General features: G+C 38.1%; 2 pseudogenes; both read right to left on the reverse strand.

Moving 5' to 3' along the window:
• LOC104761649 lies at positions 1,383-4,784 on the reverse strand (annotated as a pseudogene).
• Positions 5,364-7,755, reverse strand: LOC104761650 (annotated as a pseudogene).

The following is a 7,814-nucleotide window of genomic DNA, read 5'->3' on the forward strand; positions in this document are numbered from 1 at the left end:
GGGGGGAAAGCATGCTTATGTAGTAGTACCTTTTTGTTTTCTTCATTTGGTTGATGCCTTCTAATAAAAGTCAGACCTTTGAATTGTTGTCTCTCCGAAATGTTTTGGTTGCTCTGGTGACAAGTTTTGATGGAAGAATATATAAGTAAATCTTCAGTATGTTTTAAATGAAAAGGTTAAGGTCCTACAAATGTGCATGCCTACTCAAGTTGTTTGTTATAATCAGTTATATCGTAAGAGAGAGCGTCATAGCACAATTTAAGGCCAAGAGTCCGATTTTAGCTTTGTGATTTGTGATCAAAACTCTCCATGCCGGCAAAATAAAACACAAACAAACAATTGAGATTTTTTGCCCAAGTCAAAACACACTCTATAGTTGCAAGCACACTAGAGAATAAATTACCTTCCAACCATTTCCTAATTATGTCTGAGCAAGGAGGGCACTTTGCGGTTATCTCTTGATGTAAAGCGGAATAAGAAGATGGAATCACTTGAATCGTCGTTGGGTTCACAATAAGCAAAAGATATTATGTAACACAACTTGACAAAATTCAGATAGGATCAGACAAGATTCATACTGTTGTATAGTCAATAAAGGCAATACATATTTGCTTACAAAACTAGAAAAGTTTCAAGTCATTGTCATGATTGAGATTACTTATAGAGAAGAAGCATAATATCCTTAACAAGTATTGAAGATAAGAAAATTTATTGGAGAATCTAAAGATTGACAGATAGGACCTTACAAATCTAAAGATTGAGATTACTTGTGTTTTCTGTATTTTTTCTTTATCGTATTCTGAATTTGGTTTGGTTTTAAAACTTAGAACTTTCGCTTGACTTTGACCCATCGTGTCATTGACTGGTGACCGGTATATTCAGTTTTTACGTTTATGTAATCCTAACTTACATTGCATCAATTACGTCAGCTAGGTAAGATTTGGATTCCATGTATTTTTTTTTTCTTCTTTGCTTTGTCAACGGAAGTAATTTGGATCCAACCTATCCCATCTGGGAGCAAATCCACAACTAATCCAGCTTAAGTTTTGAATAGTTGGTCAGTATGCTCCGGATCAAACTGAAGTCGAATTAATCTGTTATTTTTCACCATTCATACAATTGTCAGATATAGTTTGGACCAAATCAAATTGAATTCAGTTCCTGTGGGTTTACGCCTTTCTCCAAATCAATTCCTACCATCATGCTACCACTGATTGGTTAAGATTTCGATTCCATGTTTAATGTCCATTTTATCAAGTTAGAAAAGGACCACATTAAAAGATGTAAAAACAAACTTATTAAACCAAAAAAAAAAAAAAGAGAGTTGATAACTCTTTAGAATATGATACCAAGATCAAGAGAACATTCTAAGTTCAGTCAAATCAAAGAATATCATATTCTCTTGATCTCTTCTAGTAACAAAAGTAGATTAAGTCATCTACTCGAAATAACAGTAAGCCTGTTCCGGGCTCAATCATAATCGTACTATGAAATATTACAACACCTTACTGTTTTTTTGGATGAAGAAGACCTTATATATTATAGAGCCTTTGGGTCCAATACTCAATTTCCCAGATTTTGACACAAACTTTTAAATATAATTGTAAAGTAATAAAATAGCAACTAGGGGATGTCAAAACATGATAACCTGTTCCACTTAACGAGTCTTGTGGGGTTTAGAAATTTTCTTCTTTGCTTCTTGGCAGATTTGGGTGTTTTATTCTTCCCATACTCTCGTTTCTCCTCTTTCACTTTCTTCTTGTGCTCTTTCCTTGCAGCTTTCTTATCTTCTGGTCCCAATTCTTTTCCACTCTCTTCACTTTCTTCTTCGCTTCCTTCTTCTTCTTCTTCTTCTTCTTCATCTTCCCCTGCTTCAGCATTCACCTCTATTTGCTGCTTTTCTACTTTAGGAAGAGCATCCTTAAGCCCTGTTATAGTCTGGTATAGCATGTCTCCTGTGTCCTGCCCGCTTGTTATCTTCGCCACATCAGCCTCAGGGTTGTTCACAGCATCCAAAGATTTCGGTATGTATGACTGTGATCATCATAACAAACCAATAAGACAAGATGATTTTACAGACAGCTTCACACGTCAGAGTTCTAATGACTGGATACACTTCACTAACACTAACCTTCATAAATACTGAATCCGCGATTTCATCCTCTACGGATATCTCTCCTCGCTCAATAACTTTTCGTTGGACCTCCCCATTGTTACATATTTCATTACATTAATTTGACTTTCCCAATACAAACGTTACAGCTTTAGACCTGAAGCTCCCCACTGATTCAAAGGCAAAATTACAGATAATAAAAAGTTATACATTACCTCTTCCAAATAGTTATCAACATTTTCGTCTGTTATTGTCGGGTCTACTATGAAGTCAAAAAGCTCCCGTATAGTCATAACAGCCACACCATGTTTCTTGAAATCAGGCACTTTTTTCCAGTCAAAGTACGTATTGATAAATCATGCTACTATTCGCACTTACTGAGACATGGTCACAATCTTCCCGTAGAAAATTGAGGGCAAGAGGATGGTCCAGATCCACAGATTGAGAAACATCAATAATATAAAGATGCCCCTGAAAAAGTCAAGATGATACTAATATATCTGGCTTCTCTCTATTGTTTTAATAACTTTTTTCTTTGTTTCTTCCGAGATCCTTTATGAACAAAATCACTCAAAACTCACCTCAAAATAAAGTATGTTATACTCACTGAGATCCCCATGCACCAATTTGCACTTCTGATATAGTACTCGCATTTGAATTATCAACTGAAATGCAAACGAAAAGATGTCAGTGAGTTACTTATAGTAATGAATGAGACCCTAAAGAGATTATTTAACCTGATATGTTTCAAAGACAACAGGTCTAAGTAAAGAACTACAATAAGACACTATGGACTTTCTAAATGAGAAAATCAGACGTACCTCTAGATAACACTCGCGTAACTTGTCTAGTGATAATGCAGCATCCTTGAGACGCGGTGCAGCCCAACCATCCCTCCCTGCAAATATAAATAAATAAAACAATCTGAGTCTATTTGACTAGGTAGCTGAAAAATCTTTACTTCATCATTTTTTCTGTTTCAATGAAATATGCTAATCAATCAGAGTAAACAGAGAAGAATAGCCTGTAATCTGTGACCAAAAAGAAAAGATAACGAATTAGAGCGAACCTATAAACTCCAACATGAAGGCGTAGAAGTATAACAGCTGGACACCTGATTCCTGCTGCGTGAAGTCTGCCAATGAAATATGTATATAAACCAACCAAGGAGTTACAATATTGTTGTAACATATAAACAGAAAACAGTGAGTACATTATTAAGTACACACCCACAACATATTGTAGGTATAACCTCTTAAGATTTCTCTGTTCTTTTTAAGCCCACGTCTTCACCATCTTCCTGGGATTGTGGCGACAGTACCCATATCTAAAACGGTAATCTCCTTGTACATATCGATCTCGATCTCTGAAATCATCAAAGTTGAAGATGGGGTCAAAAACATAATCACCAAGTCAAAAGATTTTGAAGAAACGATAAACAACATTTATTCCTGTATAAGCTCATTTGAAAACCAGAACGGATGTCTTGTACACTTTTATTGCAAGTTCCGAACCGTCAGATTTTGTGGCATGATAAACATTAGCCTGCAAGATAATAGCAAAAGAGAGCCCCATTAACAAAGAAATCCAAACATATCATCTTCTTGACTGTTAACAAACAACTAAACACATCATACTTCTTTGCCTGTCGAAATACACCCATTGACATCATTGAACACGCCCCGATTAAGCATTCTAAACAAAACCATACGCGTCCTTGGATCAAGAGCCTAGAACAAACAGCAAACAAACAACATCAGCACATTATATATTTACATTAAACACTAAATAAATGAACCAGACCCGAATTTTTGTGTAAGAATCAAAAACTCACCTGTTCAACTGTTGCCCGGTCCGCTTTATCAGTATTTCTACTTCTACCAATTTCTGTCTCTCGTAGACTCCCACGAATAGCAGTTGTTACAGAATTCGACATCCCAGCTTGAACTCTTCCTTCCCATCCCTGCATCCGCAACCATCTCAATTCAATTTTACCAGCTACAATACCTAATAAAACCACATAGTTCTCCACACCTTTACAAGTACAAAAAGCTCCCTTAACATACATAAATCCTACAAACTCAAATGCTCATTTGAGCAAGAGACTAAGAGCAATAAGAAGCTTTTCCAAATTATAATCTTTGACAAATCTTTCCAAACTCTAAACGGATTAAAACAGTAAATTTATAGTACTATCAAAAGCAATAGAACCAAGTACCAAATGGCACAGGAGAAAGCAAAATATCAAATTTCAAACACTAGGAACACCAATTGAGTCAAAAGTCAATCACTTTGCAAATAAGCACACGAATCGAAGACCCGAGATAAGGAAACATTTATACCTCCAAAGGAGAAGCATGAACATGACCAGTAAGCTTCTGAGCCTTATTTGAAATAGGTTGAAGAGAACTAGAGTTAGGACGTGAACCATGTCCACCGTGAGCATTAGGACGACGACCATCGAGAGAGAATCCACCACCAATCAGCTCGTCATCGTCTTTACCGTCTAGCCAATCTAGAGCTTCAGCGATATCGGAATCTGAAGAAAACGAGAGATCATCGTCATCATCTTCTTCAACCTCTTCTACGTATTCAATAACCGGAGCAGAACTCGGTGGTGGCGCTTCTAGTACTACTACTTCCTCCATTGTTTTTTTCAGAGAGCCGGCGAATTACCGGCCAGAAGAATCAAAGGAAGACGACGAGTATAAAACCCTTTTTCTCATTAAACCGGTATCGTTATCCGGTTTACTAGACCGGTTCGATTTTGTATTGGTTTAGTGAATTGTAAACGTCGTGTTGTTTTTAACGTTAACGTTGTTGTGGGGCAGGAGGCATGTATGTTAGAAAAACTAAAATGTCACAAGCATGTATCATGTATGTTACAGAAGACGGATCGCCACGAGGTGCAGACAGAGCGAGCATAAAATACAATGAAACAGTAGTCCTCGTCCTCCAGATTCATTGAGATAATGTGCAGTACGTAGCTCTCTAGGGAGAAGAGATCCATCTCGCATGAGGAATGTCTGCCCTGCCCTGCCCTGTCTTAGGTCGGACACTGGTAAACAAGTTTGATCACTAACACATTTTCACCTGGAGCAACGTAAGTTCAAGAACAAGACTGTGTGATACCAAGAGCACAGCGCTTTGAGAGTTCATGGGACAACCATTTCCATGATAGAGACAATAAGGTTGTGGACTTGTGGGAGATAGTTTAGAACTACAAAAATTAGAAGTTAAAACTATAATATCACCATAACATCAGAGATCACAAAATCTTTACAGAAATCATAAGGAAATATTCCTTTTTAGCCAATATAAACAAAAGCAAACAGATGTCTCAGGTATCCCAAGTAGTATTTTACGGCTTTTCGCGCTCTATCCTCAAGAGCCACCATCGGAGGAGATGTGTTGAGGGTTGTCATCACCATCAGAAGGATACAACTAAAGCAGAAATCTTACTCTTTTCCCCATTTCGGACCAGTCTAAACATGGAGATGAGTCCAGACATTTACCCATGAACTACGCACGCTCCTAAGGCACCACTACCTTAAACCAGAATGTAACCATTGTCACAAAATAGAAGCAACCTACAACGAGCAAGAAGCTCTAAACAAAGATAATCCTGCACAACTTTTGAAAATAACCCAACCGAGTTCTTTCATTTATACAGAAATTAAATTCTAGAGCTCTGGATATCTTAACACTCACCCTCGTGTCCTCTCAAAATCCAACTCCGTTGGTAAGCTATCAAACAAAACAACAATCCTCAACATATTTCCTTGCTTAGCTATAGTATACTTGAACTACACAAACATGACCACGTAATACCAAGAACACAGCCAAACCCAAACATATAGCTTTGAGAGTTCGTGAGACAACCCTTTCCATAGACATAGCTGTCGGTGTTGAGAAAGTAGTTGGTTAGAACAAAAACTAAAACTAACACTGAAATACAAATTATCTAGTGTTCAGCATACTGTCTTGACACGCATTTGAGAACAGAACATAAAAGATCACAAAAGCTATTAAAAAACAAAACCAACAGTAAGTCTCAGGTACCCAAAGCGAGATTTTCAGAATGGTCATCAACGTGGAGAGCCACCACCGGAGAGGTGCTGAGGATCGTCACACGTTTCTCTCTTGAGAATCTCCAAATATTGAGTTCGTCTTCCGCCCTTCCGGTATGTACTCCATATTTGAAGGCAAAAGTTTCATTGCCTGCAATGGTGAACAAGATTGAGTTCCCAGTCACACCACAGCCATCAGGAAGCTCCTTAGCCGAGCAGCAGGTATTCCCAAAGCGTCCAAGAAACAACACACGGTCTCCCAAATAGCTGACCACGACCCATTTACCAGCCTCCTCATCAAGCCTACGCACTCTACATGTGAACCGATTAAAAGATATATCATCAGCATCAGCATCAGCATCAGCATCAGGAAATTGGTTGAATTTCTGAACCAGGAAAAGCTCATCATCGCCAGATGGAATGAGATAATCGCTTGAGCCCAGAGGCATCATCAGGGGAGTCACTTCCAGCGAATAAGGATCGATAGAGACAATTTCTCCGGCTACAAAAACTGCATAGAAACTGCCTCTGAAAGTGGCTAAATGCGTGCATGAATCTGGGACATTCTTGAGCAGTTTCCACCTCATTTCAGCACTTGTTAACACCAGCAAAGCGCTCGAGTATCTGAGAAGCACAACGAATTCTCTTCCTTCTCCCTCTTTGTTTAGAGGAAGCAAAACCACACTGTTCGAAAATACTGTCAATTCTTGAGGACCCCAACCGATCAGTCTGTAGTGATGGCCCAGAGGGATGATCTGAAAGTCTAGCATATTCATCAAGATTGGCTCAAATTCTGGAATATTCACTTTCACTGAGCACTCAAGGGGAGATGGAAGAAGCTTCTTCATATGATCATCTGACTCATCTCGACCTATTGCTCCTAGAAGATACACAGAAGAAGGCAACACAACATCATGAGCGGCAGGAGGAGGAGGAGGAGTTTTGACTCTAAAGAGGAACAAAGGGACCTTCTCGAGGGTGAACAAGAGTTTGCTTTCTAAAGGGAAGTGAGAGAGAACCACGGAAGAGAATAACTTGAGCGCAACAGGCAACAAGGAAAGGGAAATGTGGATCGCCACGTCCGGGAAACAGAACGAGCATGACCGACATCGAAACAGTAATCCTCCAGTTTCTTGGAGATAACTTGCAGTAGCTCGTCCGGGAGCTGAGACCAGTCTGGCATCATTGATGACATCTTCTCTTTCCTTGCCATGTTTGCTTGATTAAGACAGAAACTGCTGCAAATCTGGGAATTTTTTTTAAAGTGGTTTAGGATTATTATTTGTAAACAAACATGAATATAATCGCATAACAATCACACACTGACACTACACTAATAGTTTTAAGCGCAACAAAAGGAATCAATTTTGAAGAATTAATATAGAGTCTCAAAGAAGCCTAGACACAACAATTACTACAATCTATACCCGATAAAATCAGTTTGTTACAATGAGCTGAGAATGAACATACTATAGTCTTAATACCAAAGATTATGAAGACGATCCCAAAGGATGGAGAAGAAATTACTCAACTATGACTGTCAATTCCAGTGAGAGTTTTTTTTTTTTTTTTTTTTTTTTTTTTTTTTTTTTTTTTTTTTTTTTTTTTTTTTTTTTTTTTTTTTTTTTTTT

The sequence above is a fragment of the Camelina sativa genome, chromosome 18 (genome assembly GCF_000633955.1).
Source record: "Camelina sativa cultivar DH55 chromosome 18, Cs, whole genome shotgun sequence".
NCBI classification, from domain to species: Eukaryota; Viridiplantae; Streptophyta; class Magnoliopsida; order Brassicales; family Brassicaceae; genus Camelina; species Camelina sativa.